Source organism: Aphelocoma coerulescens, chromosome 3 (assembly GCF_041296385.1).
Source record: "Aphelocoma coerulescens isolate FSJ_1873_10779 chromosome 3, UR_Acoe_1.0, whole genome shotgun sequence".
NCBI lineage: Eukaryota > Metazoa > Chordata > Aves > Passeriformes > Corvidae > Aphelocoma > Aphelocoma coerulescens.
The window spans coordinates 46,950,339-46,966,568 of NC_091016.1; the positions used below are offsets into that span (position 1 = coordinate 46,950,339).

The 16,230-nt window shown below is 42.8% G+C and overlaps 1 long non-coding RNA gene across 2 annotated transcripts in view; it reads left to right on the forward strand.

The window, feature by feature from the left end:
* The window catches only part of LOC138108046 (uncharacterized), an 84,416-nt gene that overhangs the window by 40,836 nt on the left and 27,350 nt on the right, over positions 1–16,230 (forward strand). The gene's annotated exons all lie outside the window — the stretch shown is intronic.

Genomic DNA, 16,230 nt, shown 5'->3' on the forward strand with positions numbered 1-16,230 from the left:
TAACACGTAATTAAGAGTGAGGCATTTGTGCATTTTAAGCATTTTTAAATTATTGCCAAAGATATGTGCTATTTGGGTTCATTTAGCCATAGGTCTTATTGTCTGAAAGATTTAAGAGTAACTTTTTAAATTAGAGTCCTAACTATGTATTTAGATTAGGTTTAATATGAAATTTATTTGTTCTGCTAATAACAGTCCCATGGCATATTAAAAACGTATTAATTGAGGATTAGCACAGATGTAGTACATTTAGAAATATTTGATGAAAACATTGCAAAGCATCATTTGTCATTTGTGATTACTGTAAATATAATAACAGCATTAGTGTGACCATCTACTTATAAGTCCAGCAGGTTTTGTCCAATTCAGAACAGTATGCTTCTGGGGCTATGGCCAGCCAAATCAATAGAGCTTTTTTATATGTTTCAATTACGGCCTTTTCAGAACTGTTTGTAGGTGCTGTTACTGCAGACATACAGTCACTTTCCTGGTCTGTGAATGGAATAGGTAACTGTGCACTGACTGTGGAGATCATGCACATCAAGCGATGTCTCCCAGTAAAGTAAAGGTATCTCAAAACAGACATTTCAGTCTCTTCTGGAAGCCTCCAGTGAGGAGGTGTTTGTGTATTTGCACACACATAGCGACTGTAATGCTCAACTGAAGTGGTCATATGCAGAAAGTTGCTGCAACTTCCTTGCTCAGCCTGGGGAGTCCCACTTTCCTGCCTCAGCAACATCCTCTGTGCTCTACAGGGAACGTAATTAAACCTTGGGGGACTATCAGTGATGTGTAGTTCATAATTTTCTTTTAAGTAACTGCTGGGGAAAGCCTCTGCCTGTGCTAATTGACAAGGTAAGGCCAACTGGAACTGTTGGTGGTGTCCCATTTTGGACTGTGCTAAACTGATGCCCTGTGCTCCTATTCTCATCTCTTTGGACAATGTGATTTATGTCGCAACTTGCTCAGGAGAGCCTGAGAAGTTTGACCTCTGAGGCCAATCACTGAAGGATTCCTTGGCTAGAAGGCTGCTGGAAGGAAAAGAAAAGAGAAAAGAAAGAGAAAGAAAAAGAAAGGACTGACCACATCTCTTCCAAAAGGTCTTTTCATGGAAGACAGGGAAATGGAAGGGGTAGACCCAATGATTTCCTTCTCTGTGCGTATGTGCGATTGTTTCAGTTGATTGGCTTTTTTGAGAGATGGCAGTCAGTATGAAGAAGGATCTGCTTTGCCAACACCATAGTCTTCTGCTTTCTTTTAGTATTTTAGGGAGATAAGAGCAGATTTCATGGTTATGCTGCTCTGTGTATCCAGCCAAACTTGTCCTCTGCTTTCTGCCTCAAACAAAGAGAAGCCCTCTTTGTCTCTGCGGGTCAGTTAATGCCTCAGTGATATTCTGTCCTATTATTCTCCTACTATTCCTGCCAATTTCAGGCTCACCAAATTTTTTCTGATGACAGAAGAATTCCCTAGGGTGCTGCAAGGAACTGAACAGGCACTGCACATGGTCTTGCCTTGAGGGCTGTAATGCAGCCTTGTAGTAGGATCTAGTAAGGATGTATTATTATAAATACTTATCGTGTTTATTTCACTTTTCATTCACATTCCATTCGATCTTTTGATATTTAGCCTTGGGGCAGACTCAGCTATATATCCAAGGATGCAACTTTACATTGAATTAATGTGTATCTCTTTGCTGGTTAAGAAGTTAACAAAAAAGGAGTAGGTGTCACTATTTTGCTTATGGTGGGAATTTGACGACGCACTGAACCAAGCACAACACACTTCCAGAATCTTAACTAGTTTGATTGCACCATCGACACTGTTATTTCGACAGTCCCACTCTCTGGCATCTGGCATAATTGGAAGCAGCAGCCAGCAGGTATCAGATGTCAGTATGAATTGTCTCCTGCTGCTTGAGCACTGACTATGAAATTGATTTTCTGTCTTTTTTACGCAGTTTTGTAATGAAAGTAATGTAAAGTCCCAAACAGACAAATTCTGCATTTGTGTACATACAGTTAAAATAGGCATATGTCTGAAAATTAGAGAGGGGGAAATATATCAACAGAAAAGCAGTATGGCACCATCAGGCCCTGTTCCTCACAGGTGGTAGTGGTGGCAGTCCCTGCTATGTTTCTGAAGAAACTGAGCTAAATCAATAGCTGGAAACCAATTTCTTTGGGTACTTGTATGGATCAAAAGCATAAAACATGAGAAAGAAGAACCCTTCGGTGAGTGAATTTATCGCTTGGTTTTGTTCACTGGTGTTAATAAGGCAAGTAAAAAAGACTGTGGAAACCGAATTTCCAACCTGGAGCAAATTTTTCCCTTATTTGTTATCGGGATGATCAAGGCCCCTAAGATGAAAAAAACTGGCCTGAGAAAAGTCATTGGTAAATTTCTGTTGATTTACTATTGCCAGGATGTTGCCTTAGGGCACATCAGAAATAAATGACTGTCAGTGTGTTCAAGATGCTCTTGTACAGAACAATTTCATGTATATAAAAGTAATGTTTCAGTGACTACGATCTTGAGTACCAATTTGAGGAGCTGTAAGGGAGGATTAGACCAGGTATAAAACAGGTGCTATCATCCTGAGCCTTGAGAAAAGCCTTTGGGCACTCCTTAGGGATTGCTGACATCTAGATGATGGCAGTAGGAGCACAGGATGCTGGGTTTCACTGGCAAGAACTGGTGCCTTTTCTTAGGCAGAGTTACAAGTGGCTATGAAACAACCATGTTTATGGGTTTCTTCCTCAGCGTGATGCAATACTTGGCTTTGATACCAGAAGGCCTAATCAGCTCCTACTGTAATCAAATTACTCAAGATTTTTCAAAGAGAAAATTGTGGCAAATTCCCATCCTAAGAAGTCAGGGTCAAAAGCCTTTGTAGAAAAATCAGCTTGAACGTTGATTACTGAATGTAGCTGCCTTTTAGACAAGCACAATGGAGAAAAACATTCCTGACATCTGGTTCAATGAGGCCCAACACCAGTGTTTAATTGTGTTTTTGCTCTGACACCCAGTTGCATAGCAATAAGGGGGAGCATGTGATACAATAATCTATATATAGTATAGGTGGGGCTGAACCTTTGACTTGAGGCCAACTAGTCTGGTATTCCAATCTTGGTGCTGACATGAGGGCAGCCAGTAACCTTAGGCAGGTCGCTTGAAGTTCTTCCTGAATTTCAGATCCTCTGTTGATGAAAGGACCGGTCTGTAACTGTCTTGGGATTGACAGTTGCCATAACATGATCCAGCAGGCCATTTCATGCACAACCAGGGCATGGGTGCCCAGAAAAACTTTGTCCATTCAGGATAGGTACAAGATAATTTACAGGCTGCTCTACTCAGAGAACAGTTTTCCTATAGAAGCAGGAATATACTTGAAGCTTCTTCCCTGCAGAAGGAGACCACTCTGGTTTGAATCTGATGACAGGAAAAGATGGAGGGCAGCCACTTGAGCAGCTGGTTCTCTTCTTTTTCCCCCACAAGGCACAAGCAATGGTGTTACGGCTCATCATGATGTCTGGACTGCTTTCTTTCCCCAGCCATGTCCTGCCCTAGGTAACACCTTGCTTTCTCTATTTCTGAGGCTAGGAAATAGAAGATGATTCCAACAGCAAGAAGACAATCAGATGACACACTCAAGTCATTTTTCACACAACCAGAATTTCTGTCAGATTTTAAACCTATGCTTTGACCACAAAGATGAGTTGCAATTCCACCTGCAAGAGGGTGTTTTTATAAGGATGCTCTCTGCAGCTCACTCCCCAGAAGGATGTGGTAGGAAGAAATCCTCCCACCTCTGTGTTGGAGCACTGTGTAGGCTTGCTCAAACAGGATGCTGCTGACTCAGCCAGCCAAATTTGCTGTTATATTCTTCCCCTTATTTTCTTGGGAAGATTTCCTAAATTGTGCAGGCCTCCAACAGCAAGGAGGGACAGGACTCTATTCTTCTTACTGCAACAGAGAAAAATTGAGTGCTGTACTAGAGAAGCTGTTGCATTACTACTCTGTCTGTCATTGAAATTAGAAGAACAGGGATGTGACACAAGATCATTTCCTCTCCTTAGTTAAGGAAGAAAAATCCCATCATTTATTTAAAAGGTGCTGTTACCAGAATCAACAAAATTTTCATGGTGATGCACTCATTGGTAAAGAGAAGAATTCCTTCAAGAATGAAACACAAACCTGGATAAATTAAACTACAGTCTTACAGTAATATATTCCATAATGCATTTAACAGACTCTTCCAAGCTATGTTCTTTCAGTCTGTTTCCTTCCCTTCATTGTTGTGCTGTGAAGGCAAATGAGTGGTAATGCTGGGCATCACGGTTTCTGAGACCCTGCTCCCTCTGCTCTGCACAGCACATTGTTGTCATTTTACAGTGACTTTTCCTGCTTTCCAACTTTCTCAGACCCTTATGAGGATTCAATAACCCATGTTTTTCAACAATGGTTTAATAGCTAAATCCAGCATGGTAGGTGAAGTCTCTTCTAGAAGTGTCATTTACTCATTTCTTTCAGGTGACTATTCAAGTTTAGCTTTTTTCTTCAGTTTCTTTCTCTTAAAAGAAATTAGGCTGGTTTGGGCTTTCAGTCCTGGATTCTCTTAAGGAGGAATTTCAGGAGGATTAGTATAAACAGCATGGTTAAAATCCTGTCTGCTGCTTGCTGAAAATGTAGTCTTCAACCTTTGTTTTAGTAGCAGTAAAACTTTTGGAACTGCATGACTTTTTTGGAATGTTTTAGTATTTCTTTTATAGCAAGTGTTACAGCATGCACATATGATGTCAAATTCCTCTTAAGAGCATTTGATTTTTAGAGACATGAATGTGACACAGAGGGACATGAGAACCGGCTGTTGACTCAGTCTCTCAGTGCCCTTTTGTTTGTGTTTGTGACCTGGTCACATAGTACAAAGAGTTTCCTGCTGAACTACATGCAGCTGTCTGGCTGAAAAGCATGTGAGAGCTTTATCTGTCCTGCCTGCAACCCCAGATCTTCTTGGAACAGGCTCCCAAATCCTTCTCGATGTAGAGGTGGGTGATATCACTGTGCAGCCTTCCAAAGGATCCTGAACTCTCTGGAATCCACTGCCAAGGATCTGCAGGGCATTACAGCCTGCATTTTGATGTACTGCTTCAAATTGGCTGCCTGAGAAAGGCTCCAGGCTCCCTGGGACTTCAGAGCAGAGCCACCTATTTTTGTCAAGGAGAGCAAATGTAAGTGGGAGACATAAACTCAGGCTTGACTGGTTTGTATCCTTTTTCTAAAATTATTTTAACATATTTACACACTCCCATAACACCCCCTGCCCTCCCTTGGAATCCCTTGTGCTGTTGTGAAAATTATTCAGGCCTGCTTTTCCATTTTCCTGTTTTTTGGTGATAGGAAAGACCTATAGATCTGTATTGATCCATCTGTTTCTTGAGATGGCTGCACCACATTGCACCCTACCTGCAGCATGGCTGGCATGCAGCCTGAGACCAGGAGGAGTCAGAAGTGTTTGGGTCATACAACAGTCTGCAGGTCTGGGGCACTGGCAGGCTGGTGGACAGTTTTAACTACAAGCAAAATGCACCTTGCTCTGGCACAAGCTCGGGTGCCCAAATGGCAGTGGTGTATTGCTTCGATGGCACAGACGTTTGGTTGCATATTCCAAAGCTACCTCTGTGCCACTGAGTGTCTGGTCATAGTCCCTGGGGCCCAGGACTCACCCTGACAGGTGAGCAGAGTCACACTCCTTGGTGCAGAGTATCAGTGGGTGTCCTGGAATAAGATGAGGCTACAGCTACAGACAGAAGAAAACATAAACTCCCCAACAAATCATAAAAAATATCTACATACTTCTCAACAGCCTTAACTGAAAGGATACAGTTTTCCAGTACATCCCATGGTTTTGCATTATCTGTTTTCTTTCTTAAGTGGGAGTCTGGTTTTGCATCTCACATTTTTCTGAAGTCGTCCATACCTCCCTTTACTATCTCCTGATGTGTGGAGCACCACTCTTCCAACTCTCACATCTTTGGGTTTCTTACATCCCCATTTCAACACTAGCTAGTGATCACATGAGAATGCAATATTAGGAAACCATTTGGTATATTTTTAGCAGTACTTAGGCTGAAATAGCAATGAGAAAGGAGGAGTGCCAGCCACACATGACCAACCAGCTGTCTATGGCCCACATTTTGGAAATCACTGATTCAAGTAGCTGGCAATAGGTTATGGAAACTTTCCCTTTTAGATTGCTAGTTCAAATTGACCCCAAAGTGTACAAAGTAGGAAGGTCATCTTGGATGTACACAACTTTATGATGTGTGAGTAGCCTTCATCCAGTTTATTTGCCTTTTAATGCGAGATAAATACTTGAATTGGAAGTGAAATTTCCACTTTTGTGACTCTTAACTATAGGGGCAGCTGAAACATGGGTATGGCTGGAATGGAGAGGCTGTGTGGCTGTGTGCTTCTTCCCTTCTCCTTGGCACTTGGTCACGCTGTGATAAGTGCTGAGATCTTCTCTATTGTGTAGAGAGAGGGGGAACCATCTAGCAGGTCTAGCTCCACAAATTGTAATGTAACAGCCATGTAACAAAAACCCCCACATTAAAAATGTGAATCTTCTTCCTTTTCCAACCTCTGCCATGCATATCTGTTAGCTAGGACTTCTAGTTTACCTCCTTTCCTGTCTTCTTAATCCATGAGTATTTTAGGAGCCAATAACTCCTTATCAGCTGGTACCTATTGCTGTATATGCGTCAAAGGCAGCTGCCTGCTGGAGTTCTGCATGCTTCTGGGGTTATTTAACTACACATATGAGCAGATCTTGCATTCCTTGTATGTCACCCATCTGTGAAATTCCCTGCACCAATTTCAACCAGGCTTGCTTTATCACATTCCCTCCTTGCCAGCCTAGCAACCTGCTCTAGTCTGTTTCCTGTCCCAAGGGGGAAGAGGGGACTGTGTCTTTAACGTAAATTTTCTGACTTCTTATGGTTTTTCAGCTTCATTTCTCTTGCTGACCCTCAGACCATCGCTGAGCACAGCAGAAAGTGAGATCAGGACCCTTCCACGCCCCAGCACATGCACAGGGTAGAGTGAAGAATGATTTCTATGTGCTAGCCACCCCCAAATCCTGAGACTGATAATCAGCCAGGTCTGCTTAGGGAGAACAAGACCTTATTCCCCAGCTGACATGGGGAAGTAACCAGAGAATCCCAGTGGGTACCCTGCTAGGGCTGCTCCATCTGGGGGGGAGATTTGATCTTCCTTGTAGATCTGAAGCCTTTGCCAAGCTCCCTGATCTTCACTGTCTGCCAAGCAGGTGACAGGCACCATGTACCAGGTGTGATGGACGTTGTGGAACTGAGTGCTATGTGTTTTGATTGGACCCACTTTGACTCCAAAGAAAAGCCCCCAGGAACAATCTTTCAACCTCCAGGAAGGCTATTTATTTTGGTTTTTAGGAATGCATTTTGTAAATCACTCAGGTGATGGCAAGTTTATGTATTTGTATGGCAAATTTATGTTGTGCTATTAGTATCAAGGAAATCCAATTGAGTGTGTAGATTTTAGACTCCTGACCTCTAAGAAGAATGAATTTTTTTAAGGGGTGTGAGATAACCTGTTCATCTCCATGAGCTGTACACTCTGTTGAATATAAATGTCCTCCACAGAGACACAGGAGATATGAGGGGTGGGAACTGCCTTTCATCTCAGTAAGTGCCTCCCCTCCCAACCCCTTGTCAGTGCCTGGGATGCTGTGCTAAGCACTGACCCAGGGCATTTCCAGTCTTGCACTTTGTGTTTTGCAGAAGCTACTAGGAAGGTGGAAAGGTCTGCCCTATTGCTGGCTCCCGTGAGGAATGACAGTCACCATCCACTGGAGATGGGATTCAGGGCAAGGGTTGCCCAGATCCCACTGAGGACAAAGAAGAGGCAGGGAGAAGAAGGAGGCATTTGTTTACTTGCCTTGGACCTCATTAGGACTGGGAGCCTGTCTGTGTCACTCCATGTCTTATCCATTTTCTCCTCCTCTGCCACCCACTACCCTTTTCCCAGACCTCCCCTGCCTCTCTACACAGCTCCAAACTTCTCCCCCATCCCCACCATATGTGTTATTTATTTAGCTTCAGTGCCATCTGAGCTTTCTGCTCTGTTGGTTTGATGTCTATCAGACTACAAACTCCTTTGATAGAGGCAGACCATGACAACATGCTTCTCTCCTCTTCCCATTTTTTCCATGCTTTCTGCCGGCAGTCAGGTTTGAACTGACATTGGCTGGTTGTAGGTCAGGTTCAAAAGCATCAAGCAGTGTCTGAACATCCCCTTAAGCTATCAGCTCATGTGAAAACGAGTAGTCTAGAAAACCTCTGTGACTGCACAGAATAATCCACTTTATGATTGAGCTCCTAGGGTTGGCAGACTTCTCCTTTAATATGGGGTTTCCCATATTTTAGCTTGAAATCCTGCATCCTGTGGTAAAGGACAGGCTTACTAACTTCCCTGGTCTTTTTTTTAAATAAATCATGTCAATTTTTAGCCTGAAATATGGAAAATAGTCACACCTTACCCTTTTCTTCACAGCTTCCTTGGCTGTCTGAAAGTTGCTACCTTGCCCTGCAAGTGAAGTGGTTATAAGGTGGCAAGAGGGAAGAGTGTGTACATGAAAGATAAATGGGGAGCTGCACAGAGAAGTGCTGTGGCAGTGCAGTGGAAATCCCATATTTTTTAAAATTTTGATTTTAAGAATACTGATTCCCATTTTATTTCTCAAAAATTAGTGGATGCCTTAGGTGATTAAGACCCAAATGTGGAGGGAGAGATCAGAGCTATAGCCACAACGTGAAGCCCCACGCTCTTCCCAGTTTGTTGTAAAGTCTTCTTAGGAGCCACTTACATAAATGTTCCCAAATCCTGTGCACACAGCCTACACTGTTGCCCACAAAATTCCTAACCTTTGTGAGCATGAGGATTTGAAAGCCTTTGTAGAATTGAATATTTAAACAAAGATGAGCTTCTCTGCTTAATTGTGGGGGAGAGATTGTTCTACTTGAGTCAGGGCACACATCTTTAGCCTGTTTAATTCAGCATCAGCTTGAATGAGACTCTGTTAATTGACAGCAGCCAAGGATCTGGCTTTTTTTTAAGGAACTTGTGGGGTAAAGGGAAATGATGGGCAGTGGCTTAGAATTCGTAATACCCAGCTCCTGTGTGTTTTCAGTATGCAGCACTCATAAGCCATCACTTGATGAATATGGCCTGAAGTGATGCAGGCAACTTATTGTAATTTTTGCTGTGCTCTGTTCGGATTAATTTCCTAGTCAGTCAGGTGGGACACCCTGTAGATTAAGACTTAGCACATGCTTTTTGAATCTGTAGACTAGTACTTAAGCTGAAATAGGAATTCTTTATGTTTCAGAGCAGAAATGGCCTAAATTGCCAGAAATAACCATAATAACAAACTGCTTGTTTCCTGAGTCAGGCACAGTGCAAAGAGCTGTAGTCTTGGTGCACCCGGTTTTTTAATGAAAATAACAGGGATGGGAAACTGTCCAAGAAGAGTTTGTTCCCTTGGCTTTTCTGATATTCTTTTTAAAACTATCTGCTATTATGAAGAAATATAATTACAGAACCGTTTAAAAAGCATGGGTCTTCTGAAGAAGAAAGTGGATGGGTTGTATGTAAACATGGAGCTATAAACAGCACTTAAGCAAACCAAAAAGCATGTGGATGCTGAAATTTCTGTTTGCTGGGAGGTTTTTGGGTGACTCCTAATTTTGTTAGACCTGATATATAAAATAGGAATTTCCTGCTGACAGTCCCTACCTTACTTGTGTGTCTCTTTCAGACATCCTCTCTTCCTGTATCCTCCTTCATCCTGTCATTTGCTTCACAAGGAATTTTCAGGGTGCTCTCTTCAGATCAGCAGCTTGGGTGGGTTTGGAGAAGTCTGCCAGCTTTCTGTAGAAGAGTTCACATCAGATACTTTCTTTGCATTTCTCTCTTCAAAGTCCTCACCTCACCAGAAATTTCTCTCTGACTCTGTTCCTTTCCTTTCTTTCCAGGATCTTCCGCTTTCCTGTCTCATATTGCACACAGGCTGTGAGACTTCCTTCTTTGAACCACCAAAATGTCTATAGTGGTCTGCTTAGAAAGGCTTGTGAATACACTAATAAAGTAGAGATACAACTATTCAGGCCTTAGTCTCTGCTGACAAATATACAGCCTAAAATTGTGGTGGCAGAGTTGGAGATGTGAGCAATAATGCAGAGGTGTGATATCCACTGTGTTTATCACTGTGGGGTAAGGGCTGTGTGTCAAAGCACCACTCAATCCCAGCAGAAGCAGGGCAGACCTGCCTGCATTTCCAAAGCAGCTAAAGACTTGCTCAGCATGCACTTCACTATGAGGAGATTTTGACTTCACTGGTTTCTGCCAACTCGAAACAGGAGTTTTTACTTGCCCTGTGGCAGACTGTAGCAAACAATAAGTCTGATTCCTCATGAACATGAGTTTGTGCCAGGCAAACACATACCACAGGCTCCCATGACAAAAGTGGTGGCTCATGTTGACTGAGAGCGAGGGAGGGAGGAACCCCAGGAATGAGCTCTCTTGTCAGCCATCCTGTCAATTGCGATCGGTCAGCTGCTGCTTATGATGAAACCGGTCTTTGGGAGATTTCATTCTGCATGGCTGGCCAGCTGGTATGTGTTTCTGTCTGGGCTCTGCAGCCCTGGCCCTCATTTGAGGAGGGAGGTCTTTGTTCTGTATCAGGCTTCAAATAGTTTGGCATCTGTTGGTTTGTGTTGTCTGCTCGACCATTTGTTGCATTAGAGAGCTTCCTTCTAATCACAGCTCCTAAACAGTGAGTTCCTTTGAATGGTTTCTGCTCTAAAAAATAAAGGTAGATGTGTGTTGGCTGTAAGCAGCGAAACCTGCTCCTGTTGGAGAGGTGAGAATATCTGCACACAGGAGATTGAAACCAGCTATGAGGGTTTGCTTGTGATTAACTGTTTGGTCACACTACAGTTTCTTACTGCCAGGGCATGTTAGTGATGAAAAGTACAAGTTGTGTAATCCATACTTCCAATGCTTTGCAGGCAGCAGAGCTGATAGACAGAAGAGACTGGTAGAGATTAGATCTGCAGCAGTGATTCACAGCCCAGGATTATAGTTTCTGCAATTTGCCTGAGTTTGTACAACCCAAATATCAGACAACATTACAATTTACATTTTCCGTGGAATGCTGTCTCAAGAACATATTGATTTATACTGCATCAGATTACTCAGGGGTTGGAGAAAGCCAAAAGGAGAATTTTACTTTTTTCCTGCTGACATTTGAAAAACAGGATTATACACCTAGCCCTGTGTAACCTTCAGCAACCAGCCTTGGAAAGTCGCTCAAGAATTACAATTTTTTTAAGCTTTCTTTAAACAGCCAAGAACTCTCTTCAAATCCCTTGAAGGCGAGCATTAGTCTTTTCCTGCCACCTTTGCTGCAAGCAAAGTGAGCGATGTGGGGTAAAAGATGGAAAATTCACCCTATGGGTTCAGCATCACCCTCTCTGTCTCAGATGGATCCAAGTTTGCTCATTTGCATCCCTGGACTCCTGGATAATCAAAGCTGACTAGAAAAGCTACCATCTTTAGTGTCAGTGAGCTACCTGGAGAAGTGAGAGTACTGCTCACCTGGGGTTTCTGAGATTTGGGTGTGATCAGTCATCCTTTGCCCTCCCTACTTGTACTATCTGTTGTAGCACTTGGTCTGTGCCACATTCATGGGAAAGTGGTCCTGCCATTGCACGGCCTGCTGCTCCCACCCTGTTAGAGGTACTCAGTGTAGCTGCAGAAACCAGACTTGTAGTGTTTGATTTTTTAAATGATTTTTATTCAGTATTCATTTGCCCTTACTCTCAAATGAAATAGTTTCCAGATGAACAAATTAAATTGAGCCATTAAAAACCCTAAATGCTGAGGCACCTGCTCAAATGTGTCTAATTTTCAGAGGAACTGAGCTTCTGTGTTCCCCAAGAAACACAGTGTTGAAGCAGTGAAGTCCCTGGGCAATACCAGTGCTCAGTAACTCCACAAAATCAGGTCACTCTTGGTTGTATGCCTAGTTTAGTCATTGGATTTTGGCCTTAAATCTAACATGTGTGTGGAGATGAGTGGGGAGGGGGAAGCTGTGATTTTTTTTTTAACTTCTCAGCTGCTTTGCTTAGAAGCCACAGACTGCTCTTTGTAAGAGTGCAGCTGTGGCTAGTCCGTCACACAGTATTTTATTTTAGGATGGGACAAGCACCAAGTCAACGTAGCTCCTATTGTTACTTGTCTGGTACCCTATGTTAGCAGAATTCAATGCACGCAGTGTTCACCAAGGAGATGTGGCATTAGAGACGCATATGCAGATGAAGGCTCTCCAGATGTGTTGCACTGAAAAGTTCAGAGCCCAGGGCATGCAGCATTACTTTTCCTCCCCTTGGAATCTGTATAATTCGATGAGGCACCACAGACTTGATAATCTCAAAAGAAGTAATAGCCTTTGCCACAGCAGGTCACTCTCTGATGCAATGGGAGGAGACATCTTCGCAGTGCTGCACCGGGAGTTATGCAATCTAAAATGTCAACTTGAAACATGTCCAAGCAGTACTCAAGAAACAGCTGCAGCATTTGAACACTCAGGTGCTAGAGATGCTTGGGTACTTGGAGAGTATGGAAGCTCAGCAAAATGACTTTTGTCGTGCCTGAGAAAACAGTGGCACTTGAAGAAATTGAGCTATTGAGAGATTCAATTTGCAAGGAAGGAGACGGAAATTACCTAATTGTTTCAATCTATTAGAAGAGGAATCTACTTCTTGATAGAGAGAACTCTTTTCTTCTTATAATTTTATTGTTAAGTCCCAAATCTCTCTTCAAGGAGGGATGTCATGGATCTGTCTGGGATCAGTGAACTTTCTGCTCACTTCCCAATGTTATTGTGGGGTATATATGCTATCCTTCGAGAAGAATGATGATGTGTTGGCTCTTGTAGCATTAATCTCATGTCCTGTCTTGCTTCCCAGTTTCACCTCCTTAGCATACTCCATTGCAAGAACAAAGCATGGGCACCCTATGTGAAGAATGATTTTGGGGTAAGATGTACATAGTAATGAGCCCAGATTTGATGCTAGCATAATATCAGTCTCAGTTTTGTGGCATAGGCATTTTCCTGGCTACAAAGGATTTGGCAGGGTAATGAAACTGCTCCATGGGGAAAAATGTTTCTGTGATACTTCCTTCTGTATGCCAGATATTGCAGCAACAACTCTCACTAGAATAACTATATCCAAATATTTCTTCACAGGCATTTTTACCCTTCACCAGTTCTTTTGCAGGGTGCACAGAACTATAGGCAACATTGAATTGCTAAAGAAGAGGGCATGGACAAAAGTCATTGTAAAGTCAGCAAAAGCCAAGCATTAAAGAAATAAACCCAAGCTAAGCTGGGTACAGCTGGCTCAGGAAACCAGAGGAAAAGCCTCAAAAAGCTTGGGCTATGGAAGCTATTTAGGAGGTGCAATGGTGAACCCCAATTAGGGTGCAATGAATCTTAAAAATCATCACCAACTGTGCTGCTACTCCATACGCTGCCACCTCATTTTTGGTAATACCCATAGCAGAAAGTCTGACTTTCCTTGGCTTATTCACAGAAAAATCAGGGCAGGGGCCACTGCCTGCTCCTGACAGTCTTCCAGCCCAGAGAGGTGCCCATCTTTGGAGGAGGTCTGTGTAGCCTTGTCTCACATTCAACAACTCCTTTTCCAAGCTATTTAAGAGCTGAAGGGAACTCAAGCAATCACAAATCAATTACTAAAGAGGATTTCTGGAGATGGTAGATGGTGGAGGAGGAAGACCATCCAGGACCATTCATGCCATTCACGGATGGGTATGTGAATTGGTCTGTGGTGCTGCATGGTGTAGGACAGGCAGAGGGAGGTCTCCTAATGTTCTTCCAAAGCTCTGGCACAGGAACTTGGATAGTTAAACATGCCAGAGTAGAGTTAGGTTGCATCATTGGCGGACAGGTGCTCACCAACACAAATGACTTGGGAAGAATGCGAGGGGAAAAGAGAGGTAAAAGCCACTAGTCCAAAGATGTCATGTGCCCCTTCTCCTGTGGCGAGTTATAAAGGGATACACTACTTGGGGATTGGACTACGGGCAACAGGCTAGGTGACAAGGGGTTTTGGTGAATGTGTAGAAGGGCATAAAAAGACATGAAGTGACATTTAATTCCTCAACTTTTTTTATCTCTTTTCATTATGCAAAGTGAACCTGAGAGATTCAAAACTCTGGTGGATACTTTTTTGACTTTGCAATTCAGGGAGTGAATTACAAAGTAGAGATAATACATGTGATTTTTAATACCAATTGATTGGCAACTCACAGTAGCTAAGCTTTTTGAATGATCAGTCTGTAAATTCATTGTTTAAAATTTGTTTTCAGAAACAATCCCTGAGGCGATTAGAAACACAGGAATAAATTCATAGTTAGAATGACCTATTTGCAAATAATTTCTTTAAATAAAAAAAACAGAGTTGATTTAAAGAGAAAACAACTCTCCTGTAGTGAATTATTTGCTCATATCTGTTTCTGAGATTTCTCATCTCCTTCCACAGATTTCTAAGCCTTTATGCATGAGTCACTAGCGATATGATGAAACAAGGGATTTGCATTAAATAAAAAATTCCTCCATCTTTTTAAAACATGTTTAATCGCTTCTGTTCTTCTATCTTTTCTCTCTACAGCAAATCAAAATAGAAAAAAATATGTATAGACTATATACCTAATGATATCCTGTGCAGTTGTTTGTTCCCACCAGACATTCATATTATTCATACTGTTATTTTTGAAGCTGTTACTGATCAAGAGATTTTAAAATAATTTTTTTCATCAGCAACGTGTACACTGTTTTAGGGACATGTTTTAGAGAGTTCACTTTCTACAGCAATGTTCCTCATCAGCGGATCTTTTTAAAAATTATAATGTGTGGTTTTTTTTCTTTGCCAAATTATCTTTTTTTTTTTTCTCCACAGAAAACTGACAGTAACTCAGTCTGCAGTTATCTGTTTATATATCTTCTAACTGCATTACTTTCATAATGATATGCTGTATGTGCTATGCATGGATCCAAAAATACAATACAATAAATTAGAGAAAGATGATGATTGATTTAAGTGACCTACTCTTTTTATCACACTCTGCTACTGGCATACCAGGAATGCAGTTTTAACCAGGCGTTCCACTCCTATCAATATCTTTTAGATAAGCTTTAAATAACCACTGGAAACACACTCTAGACAGCTTTATGAAGATAATAACAGCAATTAAATCATGATTCTTTGGGGAGAGACCCTTAGCAAACCACAGATGAAAATTTCTCCACGAGATCTCCTCAGCCGCGTGTGCAGAGACAGAGAAACCCACCACACGGGCAGGATCAATAGGGCCCCTTGTTGGGCTGCAGCTGGCATCGCACCGCAGCAGGTGTGCAGGATTTGGGCCACGTGCCTCTGTCAGATCCCCGTGCCCCTGCCCGCCTCTCGCCCCATCCTTCTGGCAGCCGGAGGGCACGGCCCCGCTCCTCCCCCCGGCACCCGGCAGCTGTGTGGGGGCTGCAAGGAGCCCCACTCCCCACGCACACAAGGATTGCTCTTTATGGCAAAGGCAGAGAGTGGCTGCTTGGGGATTGACAGTATCCGTGCACCAAATGCTCTGGGCTGGGGTTTAGGAGCGCCCCTGGCTGTCCAGCCAAACAGGGTACAGAGCCTTCCCCAGGTAATGGCTTTCTGAGTGCCAGGGTGTGGATATATTAACTGTTTTTGCACAGTTTCTCTCATTCAGGGATGGATTGCAAGTCAAACAGCTACAAATGCCCCACTGCAGTGGTACACCTCTTTTTTTCTGATGGGCTATGCTGGGCTTAAGGCATGAGAAGCTCTGAGTTGTAGGCTTGAAGACCGTGCAGCAGGACCCACAGCTTTGCAGGAGGCTTTTTCTTCACAAAGTGTGAGGATGCGCACTGACATTTAGTGCCTTTGGGTTTTCTCCCTTTATCCTCTTTGAAGGGTTGCCCCTGCTCAGAGCCAATTGCAGCAAATATGTGGTGGTTCCACCCTAGTGACAGGGAATGGACTGGCCACAGGAGTCTGTGATAGCACTGGCTGAGAGAGAGGCAGCATC